Source organism: Macaca mulatta, chromosome 1 (genome assembly GCF_049350105.2).
Source record: "Macaca mulatta isolate MMU2019108-1 chromosome 1, T2T-MMU8v2.0, whole genome shotgun sequence".
Classification (NCBI taxonomy): Eukaryota; Metazoa; Chordata; class Mammalia; order Primates; family Cercopithecidae; genus Macaca; species Macaca mulatta.
Window position 1 is genome coordinate 79573817 of NC_133406.1, and position 13489 is coordinate 79587305.

Sequence of the window (13489 nt, forward strand, 5' to 3'; positions counted from 1 at the left end):
GATTTTGGAAGGACATGTTTCAGCTACTTCCTAACTTTTCTGAACCAATTCCTTCCCAGACCCAAGGTGGTATCCTAAACTTTTGCATATCTCTTTCCTGTGTTTATCTAAGATTCCAGAATCCATAGACTGCCCCCCTCGCCCTCCACCCATGCACACACTCACACTCACTCCCCCATCGCTGGGGAGAAGTTTCTTCCTTCTCCAAATATGTACAAAACCACCAGTCCCTAAGCCCAAGTGGGCTGGCTGAGATCAGGGCTATTCTGGGGCAGCCAGTTTGCACGCTGATAGGGGAGGATTAATGAGACAGTCTGCTCATCCATTGCAATTAGAAACAACACTGGAACTGTTCTGAGGCTATTTCTATGCAGGGAACTTGAACTGCTCATCAGCCCTCCTCACTCAGAGACCTGTGGGTAATTAGGGCCGTGTTAAATATAGGAGAATCAACCCAGAACAGCCCCATCTGTGCTGGCGCCTTAGGTTCTGAGGATACACTGTGCCCTCAGCTAGCACTCCAACAGCAGGAAAGGGGGATTTAGCTTCAACCTGGAGGATTTTGGTGTTGCTTAACTCAAGCTAAAAATGCTCCGGCCTTTTAGCCCCACATGGGCTGTCAGATAAAATTCAGGAGTGAAAACCACATCAGCCCCAGGAAAGCACCTAACATTTATGGGCCCTATTTGCCAAGCCACAGGGTTGCCACCAACTCTTAAAAAGGACAGTTTAGCTTAGGATGAAGGCATGGAGGGAGTCCAGTGTGTCTGTAAACCTTATATCTGAGGAAGAACAACTGAAAAAACAAAAACAGTGGGTAAGGAAGGATGCCATAGCATGTAATTACAACACTTTCTGACTCCAAACAGTTGTGTGGACACTGGGTCATAATGCAGCACTTTTCTGTCCTTCTGAAAAGACACTCCTAAGTAATAAGCTCATAGCACACAAGATTGGAAAATACTGCACAGTCTTTATTTTCTCATGATGTTGCTCAGGGGTAGAGGTGGTGCTGAATATATTAGCTCCACTTTACAGATTTTATTTTCTAGAAATTGTTGGGGGAGAGAATAAACTCAGACCCATAGGTAGAGCCCACAGTAAGTCCCAGAGAGAGCCATCCTGAGTTCCTGTGGCCACTAGTCTTCATGGTAATTACCTCGTTGCAAAATGCGTCCTCTGGGACCTGCTACTCAAAGTGTGGTCCTTGAATTGGCAGCTTTGGCCTCCACTGAAAGTGTGGTAGAAATGCAGAATCTCAGGTCTCATGTACTCAGTCAGAACCTGCCTTTTAACAAGGTCCCTTGGTGATCCATATGAACTAAGAGAAATATTAAAGTTTAAGAAATATTCTCCAGGAGGCCCATTGCCTTGTATCTGGGAGAGGGTGTGAGGCCATTTGTTGCAATGCCCCAGGTATTTGTTGTTTGCTTGTTTATGGTTGGTTGGTTTGTGTTTCCTGATGTCTGATGATTAGAAAGTCTTACAACATCTCAGGCTTCCAGGATGGGTGCATTTGAGGGTCCTAAGGTAAAATTTTAGGCCAAGTCTTCATTCTTAAGCCTTTCCATTTCATCCATCTCATAAGGGATGAGGAGTCAAAGGTTTTAGACTGGGAGGGCCTGTCTCCTAATTGACTTAGGACATTCAGTTGTGTTTATGGTTACCAAATGTCATAGGGGCTTGTCTTGCACTGATCTATAGCTCAGTGACTAACATCCTCAAGATGGGAAAGTGGCTTGGTGTGTTCCTGTAGCTGTATACCTTGTTTCCACGGAGCCCATTTTTTATTCACCCTAAGTTTGCCTGGCCTTACAAAACTTCTTGGGTGGTAGCAGGGGCCATTGTATCCTAAAAAGATCCACTGGAATCAATGTTTGGTGGAAGCTGGCTCCAGTAGAGGTCAACTTCCCCAGATAAAAAAGGAAATTGCTGTTTTTCCAGGTATTTGGGGGGCTTGCTGGCCAGGCAGGTTGCTGTCAGGGTTTGAAGGCACTAAGACCCAGGAAGCAGACACTCAGCCCAGTTGTTGAGACAGATCCAGACTCTCCATCTCTGACAAGCCATTTGGACTGTCTTTTTTGAGTTCTTTATGTTTTCCTAATTCATGGACTTCAGGCAATCACAGCCACCCATATGACATCCTCTTTCAGCTGCAAACTACCATGGGGTGATGGACAGAGCACTACCCTGGAGACACTATTTCACAGGCAATTTTGCATCCACTTAGCCCCATCTGAAGTTGACTCAAGTGGACTAGTATGGGCAGCAAAGAAGCACACAGATGGTGGCATCTCTAGGAGTACTAAGCTACCCAGATGACCAAGAAGGACAGTTATGATAAGGTGACAGGCTGCATTTCTCCAATCCTGAGTAGGAAACATATTTTCATCCCACATGGTAACTCAAGTTCTATGGTTGTCAGGAGCTTCTAATGTCCCCATATTAAGAACCACATAATATATTACACCACCAGCTATCTCAAGACACATGGGAGAGAGTTTCAGAAGAATGTCGCATTGGTTCTACTTCCTTATCCCTAAGTAATTCTCCTCTTGCCCATGGAAGCAACAGAAGTGCCATTTGCAGATTACCTTCCTTTTTGATTTGTTTCTTTGACAAACTTAAATGCCCAGGCCAGACTATGTAAGTATTACAAGTATAGCAGTGAACAGGCAGATATACTTCTGCCTAATGAAACTTACTCCTTGGTGAGATACACAGACATTAAATCAGCAATCAGAGAATTAATGAGTAATTAAAATTATAACAAGTGTGACAAAGAAAACATACAGGATGCTGTATACAGTGGTTGTTGGTAAAAGAGCTTTCAAAAGAAGTCCTGATTTGTAGCATCTGCCAATTTCTGCAGTGTAAATATATCCACAGTTAATTTCAAGCTATGGGCAGTTGCAGTTGCCAGCTCACACTGTTCTAGAATATTCAACAATCAGCTCTGGTTAGCCAGCATGAGCCAACTTCAGCAGACCACTGCGTCACATCAGATATTATAGAGAAGGACTAAGCTGAGCTATGGGGGGGCCAGAGCTTTTCTGATGAAGTGAAATTTAAAGTGAGCCTTGAGGGAGCATCAGTAATTTGCTAGGGAAGAAGTGAGAGCAAAAGACTTTTCATGCATAAGGAATAACTTGTACAATGCATAAGGAATAACATGCATAAGGAATAACTTGTACAATAGCTTGTACAAAAGAGGTAAGAAGGAACATGGTGTTTTATGTAATGGGAGAAGATCAATGTGGGGAAGCTTAGTGTGCCTCCAAACCAGATGAAATAGATACTATTATAATTATCCTCATTTTTAAGGAAACTGGGCTGCAGACAGGCTGAATAACCAAATAACTAGCTCAAGGTCACACAACTGTAAAGTGGTAGGATGTGGATCTGAACCTTGGCAATCTTTCTCTAGAGGCTGCCATGCTATCACTTTGTGCTGCCTTTCAGCTGAGAATGAAAATGGTAAGCAAGGGCTCAAACCATGCAAAATCTAGTAAAATGACTATCTTCTACAGGCAATATCAAATTCATTTCTCAAGGCAGCTCTCCAGGCCAGCAGATCTTACTTAACCCATTTGGTTAGGAGACCATAGGAAAATCTGATGAAATATGTAGACACCCTCATCGTAATGAATGTGTTCAAACACATACACAAATTTACATATTTTTTGGATGGTTCACGGATACGCTAGTCCATTTATAATCTCCTTAGTAGTCCAAACATTGCAGAAAAGCAATCTCTGTGGGCTGCATTTTCCCCTCCTGCTTGCCTCCTGCCTCCTATCTTAGATACTTTTCTCGATTCAGTTCTTGCTCTCTGCCATCTTACAAGGAATTTGCAAGTTTCTCTTGCTATTCCAGGAACAGAAGATTTCATCTTTTACTGAAGACCTGGGGCCATGTCATTTAAAATACCTCCAGCAAGAGTGTTGGGCTGTGGTCAGGAAATGTTGATTTTCATCTTAACCTGCTCTCTGATAACTTTCTCCTGTTTCCCTATCCTTAACATGGAAATTTGTTAGCACCTGTATTTAGTGCTTTCCTTGAAGACCTGTATCCTGGCACTTCCTATGTTAAAATATGCCATGAAAATCCAAATGTATGTCTATAATTAAGTTTGTGATAAGTCTACTTTTCACTGAATTATATTTGAGAGTAAAATTGTATTACAGTATTGAATTATATTTCAGAGTAAAATTCTAGTATAATTATGCTTTACTCTGACTTCTTCATAATTGCTTTTGAATTTATAGCCGATATTCAGAAAAGTGTTCTGAGACCTTTGGGAAAAAATCCCATGTAAATGCGGAGCATTGCAACTATAATAATAATTATTTTACTGCTATTTCCACCACTGACCCTGACATATTTTTCCCTCTACTTCCAATCAGCTATTTTCTCCCTCCCATCCAAAATAAGGAGAGACAGCTTTAAATTAGCTAAAAAACAAAACAAAACAAAAAACAGATCCTTGAGGTACCATCTGCTGTGACAGCCTTACGAGGTAGAGGAGAGCTTTTTGATACCATCCAACATACCAGCTTATGAGAGCTGATTGTTAAATATCTTGGAGTTTTATAAGCTGACAACTGTTTTAGATATCAAAAACTAATGGAATAAAAATGCTCTGATGAGTCAGTAATAAAATACTGAGCAATGGCTGGGCACGGTGGCTCACGCCTGTAATCCCAGCTCTTTGGGAGGTCGAGGCAAGCGGATCACGAGGTCAGGAAATCAAGACCATCCTGGCTAACACAGTGAAACCCTGTCTGTATCAAAAATACAAAAAGAAAAAAAAATTAGCCTGGCATGGTGGCGGGCATCTGTGGTCCCAGCTGCTCGGGAGGCTGAGGCAGGAGAATGACGTGAATCTGGGAGGCAGAGCTTGCACTGAGCAGAGATCGTGCCACTGCACTCCAGCCTAGGCGACAGAGCAAGACTCCATCCCCCCCCCCCCCAAAAAAAAAAAACTGACCAATACTACAAGCAAGACACTGACCTAAGTGTTATAGGGAAGACCAAGTACGTCTTTAACCTATAGTCTAAATAGATACATGGGAGGCTATGGGCCCCTCAAGGGTAGAGTCTCCTTAATAACCACTTGCCATAGTTTGGGCCACTGAAAGATATAAATGAAACACATGTTTGTTGAATGAACAAATAAATGGATAAATGCTAAGGTGCAGTGCTGCCTAGCATTGGGAAGATGACTTTCAAGAGAATCCCAGAGACTCATGCCCAGATTAGGACAAAGGAAATGTCTTTCTGATGACTTTCCTGAAAGTGACATATATAAGGAATAAGAACTAATGAGTAAATACTTGTGTACTGTTCTGTTCTTTGGGCCTTTTTCTCTACCTCTCTAACTTCTCTTCCTGACTTGGTAGACCGTAATCCATTTGAAATACTGCTCAGTGGAACCCCAGTGGTTTAGTAGATCTGCGAAATTCGATATTATTTTCTTACAAAACCTCTCCTCTGGGGATAGTAACCTTAGTCAGTCTCCTAGTTTTGGCTTTGTTGCGCGAAGTGAACTATCGTGGATTAAAGATGGCCACAAGTTCTTTGCTGCTCTATGCATTGAGAAGTGAAGTCTAATTACCCAGCCCTTGGATCTAGGCTTGCATTACTGATTCATTTAATATATAGAATTTGGCAGAAGTGATCCAGAACTTCAGAATTTAAGTGATTCAGAAGACTTACAACTCTCATCCATGCCTTTTGGAATACGTGTTCTTGGAAACTAGCTGCCATGTTTTCAGGAAGCCCAAGCATTCCTATGGAGAGGTCCATGTGGAGAGGATCCAAGATATCCAGTAGATAACCCTGGATGAGTTCCAAGTCAACTATAAGAAGCACTTGCCAGTCATTTGAGCAAGCTATCTTGGAAGTAGGTTCTCCAGCCCCAGTCAAGCCTTCCCAGATGACATTTTTTATCTGCATGAGTTTATCAGAGATGAACTGTCCCTATTGAACCTGCCTAAAACAGATTAGTGAACAAAACATTGTTATTGTTTTAAGTCCCTAAGTTGTGTAGGAGTGTATTATGCAGCAATAAGAAACATGCCAAAATAGTAAACAAAAGGAATACTGAATTCTTAAAGGAGTATGAAGATTAATTAGAGCTACCAACAGTAACTGAAACAAAATGCGAGGATGGTGATTCCTACTAAATTCCCCATTTATTTTGCTGATCTATCCCATGCAGAACACAGATGAATTTTGAAGAATGACAGTGAATTTTTAATATCTCAATCAGATGTTGGCTCCAATTGCGGCTGTTGTTCCAAATGTAGTTTGATGGAACAAATCAATAGGCCTCCTGGCACCTGGTCAGGAGCCATTGAGCTGGCAAATGCTTATTTCTCTATACCTGTTAATAAAGTCCAGAAATTAGCAAATTCTAGCTCATGGGCCAAATTCTGACTACTGGATTTTTATAAATAAAGTTTTATTAGAACACAGTTACATTCATCTATTTACATATTAGGTATGGCTGCTCTTGTGGTACAACAGCAGATTTCAGTAATTATGGCAGAGTCCATCTGTCCTCCAAATTCTAAAATATTTATTTTCTAGCTTTTTACCGAAAATGTTTGCTAACCTCTGGTAAATACCATCTGAAGCAATTTGCTTCCAGCCAACAGGGTTAGTGATATGCCTCCACTGTACTACTTCAGGGCTCTTTCAACTTTACAGCCCTGTGTTATAATGTAGTCCACAGGGACCTTAATTGTCTACCCATTCCATCAGATAACATGCAGGCACATTATATTAATGATCTTATATCATGATTACTGTACCTGATAAATAGGGTGAAGTAACTAGTTCTAGATATGACGTTAAGATACTTGCATACCAGAGAGTGATAAATTCCACAAAATTCAGTTTATATCCAACTGAATGTTATTGAAATTTGTAGTGATCTACTTGTTTCGAGCATGCCAAGATATTCCTTTCATGAACATGATGACAAGTTGCTATATCTGACCTCTCCTACTATGAAGAAAGAGGGATAATGTCTAATGGGCCTTTGTGGATTTTGAAGAGAATATATATTTCATTGGGCATGCTACTATAATCCATTTACCAAGTAAGATGTAAGGTCATTAGTTCTGTGTGGGGTCCAGAACAAGAAAAGCCTCTCCAATAGTTCAAGACTGCCATACAAACTGCTCTTACATCTAGATCCAGTAGATTCCATGGTGCTCAAAATGTCTCTGTTAGGCAGGAATCCTGAATGAAGTCATTAACCTGATAGATGAATCATAGAGCAGACATTTAGAATTCTGGAGTAAAACTATAACAACTTCTTCAGAAAAATTCTTCTTTTAATTCAGAAATTCCTCTTTTCAAAATTCTTCTTTAGAATACCAGTTTGAAACTGGAAGTTTGATCATGGGCCATCAAATTATAATGCAACCTGAACTGCCCATGATGAACTAAGAGTTGTTGATCCATCAAGCCTCTAAGTTGTGCATGAATGATAGCATTCAGTGATCAAATGGAAGTAGAATATATGAGATCAAGCACAAGTACATTGAATAAGCAAGTGACCCAGTTACTCATGGTGTCTATTTGTGCAACAACAGCTTCAGAATCTTACACCCATGGCCTCATGGGAAGCACTCAGTGACCAGTGGACTGAAAAATATTTGGCCTTGTTTACAGAAATTTTTGCATAATATTCTGGTATCATCCAAAAGCGAATGATTACATCGTTGTGGCCCTATACTAGTGGTGTGGGGAAGAAAAATTTTCCCAGTAAGAACTTCCAGCAGTGTACCTAATTGTTCATTTTGCCTCAATGGAAAGACAGCCAGAGGTATAAATCTACATTGCTTCATGGGCAGTAGCTAACAGTTTAGATGGATAATGAGGGACTTAGAAGAAACATGACTAGAAAATTAGTGACAGGAAAATCTGGGGAAGAGGTAAATGGATAGACCTTCCTAAATGGGCCCATATGAATGCTCATCAAAGCTCAATCTCAGCTGATAAGAATTTTAATAATGGACAAGAGGACACATTCTGCAGACCTCTATCAGATTTTTCTTTCCAGTTTCTTCTGTTCTTGACCAATGAGCTCATGAACAAAATAGCCGTGATGGTAGACATGGAGGGTATGCATGAATTTGGCAACACGAACTTCTACTCACAAGGCATGAAAGGACAGTATTTTGTTCTTGCTCCATAGAAACTTACTCTTCATAGGGATTTGTCTTCCCTGCCTGTAATACCTTTGCCAAAATCAGTATCTGTGGACTTAAAGAATTCTTACGTCTTATTTCCCTTCATGTTATTCCACGATGCTTTGCTTTTGACCAAGCAACTTACTTTGCAACAAATGAAGAATAAGAGATTCATGCTTATGGAATTCATTAGTCTTAACTTGTTATCCATCACTCTAAAGCAATAGATAGGTGGAATTCTTCTTTTAACTATTTACTGTGCTAGATGGTTGGAAACACTTTGCAGGGCTAGAATAATGTCCTGAAAGATGCAGTAAATTCTCTAAACGATCAATCAAGGCATGTTGCTGTTTCTCTCTTATCCAGATTTCATAGATTCAGGAATCAAGGGAGAAAAATGGAAAGGGCTCCTCTTACTGTTACCCATAGTGATCCACAGCAAAATTTATTCTTTCTATTCTCAACTTTAGACTCTGCTGGTCTAGAAGTTCTGGTCCCCAAGGGAGAGATGCTTCTACTAGGATATACAGCAATGATTCCATTAAGATAGAAGTTGATACTCCCTGCTGCCGACTTTGGGCTCCTCATGCTAAAGAATCAACAAACAGAATAGGTTATTGGTGTATTGGCTGGGATGACTGGGGAAATGGGATTACTACTACACTATAGAAGTAAGAAAAAGTGTGCCTGGAATTCAAGATCATATCTTATACTCTCAAGTCTTGTAATTACTTTTGTTGCTGTAACGAACAAAGTAAGTGGAAAATAACCCAATACAGGCTCAATTGCAAAAGTTGGATCCCTCAAAAATGAAAATTGACATCACCCCAGGCAAGAAACCATGACTAGGTGATGTGCTTGCTGAGAACACAAGTATATGGAATGGGTAGTGAAAGAAGGACGTTATAAATACCAGTTATGACCACAAGATCAGTTATAGAAATTAGGATGGTAAGAATTAGGAATACTTATTTTTTGATATAAATATATTTGGTTGTATATTAACCAATTCTTTTTTCTCCCCCATCTACCATCTAAAATAAAATGGGGTAATAATAGTCTTTGTATTAGTTCCCTAGGGCTGCTATAACAAAGTACCACAAATTGGGTGGCTTAGAACAACAGAAATTTATTTTACTGCAGTCTGTATGTGAAAAGTCCTAAATCAAGGTGACAGTGGGGTCACTTCCTTTTTAGAGGCTCTGAGGGATAACCTGTCCAATGAGTCTCTTGTAGGCTCTGATGGTTGCTGGTAATCTTTGGTGTTCCTTTGTCCAATCTCTGCCTCCATTGTTACATGACATTCTTTGTGTCTGTGTTCAAATTCCCCTCCTCTTATAAGTACACCAGTCACTGAATTAGAACCCACCTTAATCCAATATAACCTTTTCTTGATTATATCTGCAAAGATCCTATTTCCAAATAAGATCATCTTTACAAGGTCCAGGGGTTAGTACTTCAACATGGCTTTTTGACAGACACAATTCAACCCGTAATATCCTTGTATCTCAGTATATTTATATGACATGACATCGGAGGGAAAGTGGATCTCGGCTAAAAAAGGACTGAATATCATTCCAAAATGGACAAAGCAACCTATGAGGCTAGGTATCCTGTTTTTTTTTTTTTTTTTTTTTTTTTTGGGGGGGGGGGCATCGTCTCACTCTATAGCCCAGGCTGGTGCCATGGTGCCATCTCGGTTCACTGCAACCTCTGCCTCCTGGGTTCAAGAGTAGCTGGGATTACAGGCATGTAACACCATGCCTGGCTAATTTTTGTACTTTTGGTAGAGACAGGTTTCACCATGTTGGCCAGGCTGGTCTCGAACTCCTGACCTCAAGTCATCCACCCACCTCAGCCTCCTAAAGTGTTGGGATTACTGGTGTGAGCCACCGCGCCCAGTCGTCTTTTAAGTGTGTTTTCATCTGTAGAACTGAGAGTTGCATCATACTAGATAGAAGCATCATTTTGCTAATGTCTTCATTTGGAAGTTATATTTAGTTAAGAGAAGTGGACATGGATGCCAAGTTGGCAAGGGATGGATTTTGGTAGCATCCTACGGTATCAACTTAGCTAAATCAGGAGCTATATTTTCCAGAATTTCCTCTCCTGATTCACACTGAGTTAAGGTTAGTCTTAAGGGAAATTTGCATGAGGTTGGAAAAGCAGAACTGAAGCCGCAAGCACATGAAGGGGGCACCAAACTCTATGATGGCAAAGTACACATTTTCCCTGATGTGGTGATTTACCTGGACTTAGCGCAGCAGCTGTAGTTGAAGCTCCCAAAGCTCTGTCTTCAGCTTTGCCAAGTCCTATGCTAGGAACATGTTCAGCTCCATGGCAGAGGGCACTAGATCCCTCCGGAAGTCACTCCCATTGAGGTTGGTAAAAGGCTGATATGGGTTCCAGTTTTTCCTCCTAATTCCTATTCTTCTTTGTTCTCCTCTACTTCATGCCCAGCTTTTGTTACTGATGGCTGTGCTGACCCGGAGAGTTCAGCCCATTATCAGACAGATGCAACAGACTCCCATTGACTTATTCAACAGATCTCACACTTGCCTGAGGTCTAATCCCTGGAATAAACCCCTCATTCTATGTCACTGTTTCTGCTTCTTATTAAACCCCAATACATGTACCTTCTATCAACACTGACAAAGGTTGTCACGAAGGAAGAAATCAGGAACCACGGAAAGCACTGGTGTTCATATTCCACCACCTCAAAAAGGTGGGAAGTCTTCTACAGATAGGTGTGATTTGGCGCACTTCTGAATTATGACCCATCCTTCTGGGTGCCAGTGCTAAATAGTCATTTTCTACCACCCTTCATCTGACCTCCATCCATATGCCACAACTGTCTCCAATCAGAGCTTGAAACCAAACAGCAACCTATATTTCGTGAGATTGCATGTTTCATGTTTGGGGAAAAAAGCACAAAATAAAATGTGTTGTGGCCTATTTACAAGAGCCTGTCCCCAAATAAGGTGAAGGCCATCATTGATTGGTCTCTATTTAACTTGGCTCATTGGACTTCTTACCATCAGAATATCTAGCTGAGCAATTTATTAGCATTCTATCTTAGTCAGCTTCTGGAGTGTCATTCAGATCCTAGTTCTTTACTCTGACACAGGTTTTTTTCTTTTCATTTTAGCCTCCCAGTTTCTCCTGTTTCTCATATTACAAAAGGCCGTCTTTCCCCTTTACTGCCAGCACGTGCTTGTGGGGTTGTACACGTTTCTTCTTGCATATTTCCCCTTGTACATGTTTTTTGTCAGCTTCCTTGCCCTACCTCCCATGATGCCTTTTCTTATCCAGAAGAAACTGGCACAAACTCTTTCAAGAAATGAAAACTCCCTATCCTGGTTCACATGCATTGATTAGAAAAGTATTAACTATTGAAATAAATGTAATATATAAAGCTGAAGCTGCTGTTTTATTCAATCTAACAATGTTTGCTATATTTTTAAAAATTAATTGCAGATTCATTCTACTAAGTAATTAGATTCATTTAGTATAAAACAACCCTTGCTGGATTCTGAGAATGGTTCATGCATTGGTCAGGGACTCAGCTTTCTTGGGGTGACACAATTATTTCCTAGGGCAGCCCGATAGCTCCCAGACAGCTAGTGAGGCCCAGCAACCTGTGGAGTCTGGCTTCTGGAGCTATGGCTTGGTTAATCTGTATTATTTTCATGAAGTGGTTAACATTCCTTATGAAGAAATGGAGGCTAAGTGACTCACAGCAGATTAGTAGAAAAGTCCTGAGTCCCTCTCAGAATCCTTGGTATTCTGGTTGGCAGGATTACTGTTTGCCTCAGGATAGGCTTTTCTCTCAAAATCATAAATTTCCAAAAACATAAATCACTTCCATGTGGATAAAGATGAGAAATTGTATTGATTTTTCTGTTTTGTTAGAAAGAAAAAAGAGAGGGAAAGAGGGAAAGTGGGAAAGTGGGAAAGTGGGAAAGGGAAGGGAAGGGAAAGGAGAGGGAAGGGAAGAGGGAGGGAAGAAAAGGAGGGAGGGGAACAAAGAAAAAGCAGAAGGAAAGAAGGAAGGGAGAGAGGGAGGCAATATACCTTACATGCTATCAGAAATTTAATATTTAGACTTAAAATAACAAAAGAAAAAGTCTGATAAATTACCATGTATTTTAAATCACTAATTATATATCAACCTGACTCCTTAAACCAAGGAAATTGTTAGCCTGAAGAATAGAAAGCACAGAGATTTACTTTTTACCTGATTAACACTTTATATTAAAATAATCCAAAATAGCTGTTAATTCCTGTTAAATTCAGTCTCCACTTTTCTATAAAAGAAAAATTTAAATTATTTTTGGTAGAAAAGCTATTTTTTAATGTCAAAAATATTTCCTTATAACATTTTCAAGCCAACATACACAAAATTATTTATGTCAAATATTGTCACATAGAATCCAACATGCCAGATTCTTCAACTCTTTTATTCACCCCAGGCAAATTTCAGTTTGCCATAAATCTTCCTTATGGCCAAGTCCCACTAGACTTTTAATTTAATTAAACATTGAAAATATTTGCATTGTGTTTTTCCCATACTCCCAACCCTCCATCAACAGTGAATTGGGAACCCAGCTATGCATTAACCCAGAGTTATAAGGAAGCTGTACATATGTATGGAGCTCAGTTTCAGTTTGCTGGGAAGAGTAGGCAATAGCAATTTGCTGCAATGCATTCCATGGTTAATGTCACCAAAGATGTCAAGTGAGCAAGTGACAATGGGGCAGTTGGGGCAGAAGAGGGGGAGAGGAATAGCAAGATCCCTAAGTGGAAGATTGTCCTAAGTTTTTATCAAATACCCACTAGGGAGATCACTGAATTCTCACCAATCAATCTGGCAGTGATTTGGACACCAAGGCGCAAAGGCAGATGGGATCCCCTTAAGTTCACTTTATGCAAGGCTTCCCCAATGCAAAAGGAATTATATTTGCAGGAGAGGATGACAGCATTGTGAGAATAGAAGGGATAGTGACTGGGCAGATCAATACTGGAGCTGTTTCACTTCCTTGCTAATTCTGTTTCACAGTGAGAAAACTGGATATGTTTCCTTCCTCATCTCTCTTTCCCTATATAAAAATCTGTGTTTTATTTCAACTTTTATATGCAAATTACCAGAGCTAAGAAAGGCTTGAACCTGAGTTAAGGTAAAAGAGGGGGGAAAAAAGACACATCCCAAACCAGTTTCATTTATGTAATGAAAATAAATTTTTACACAATCAACAGAAACACACCAAGATTTTTTTTGCGAA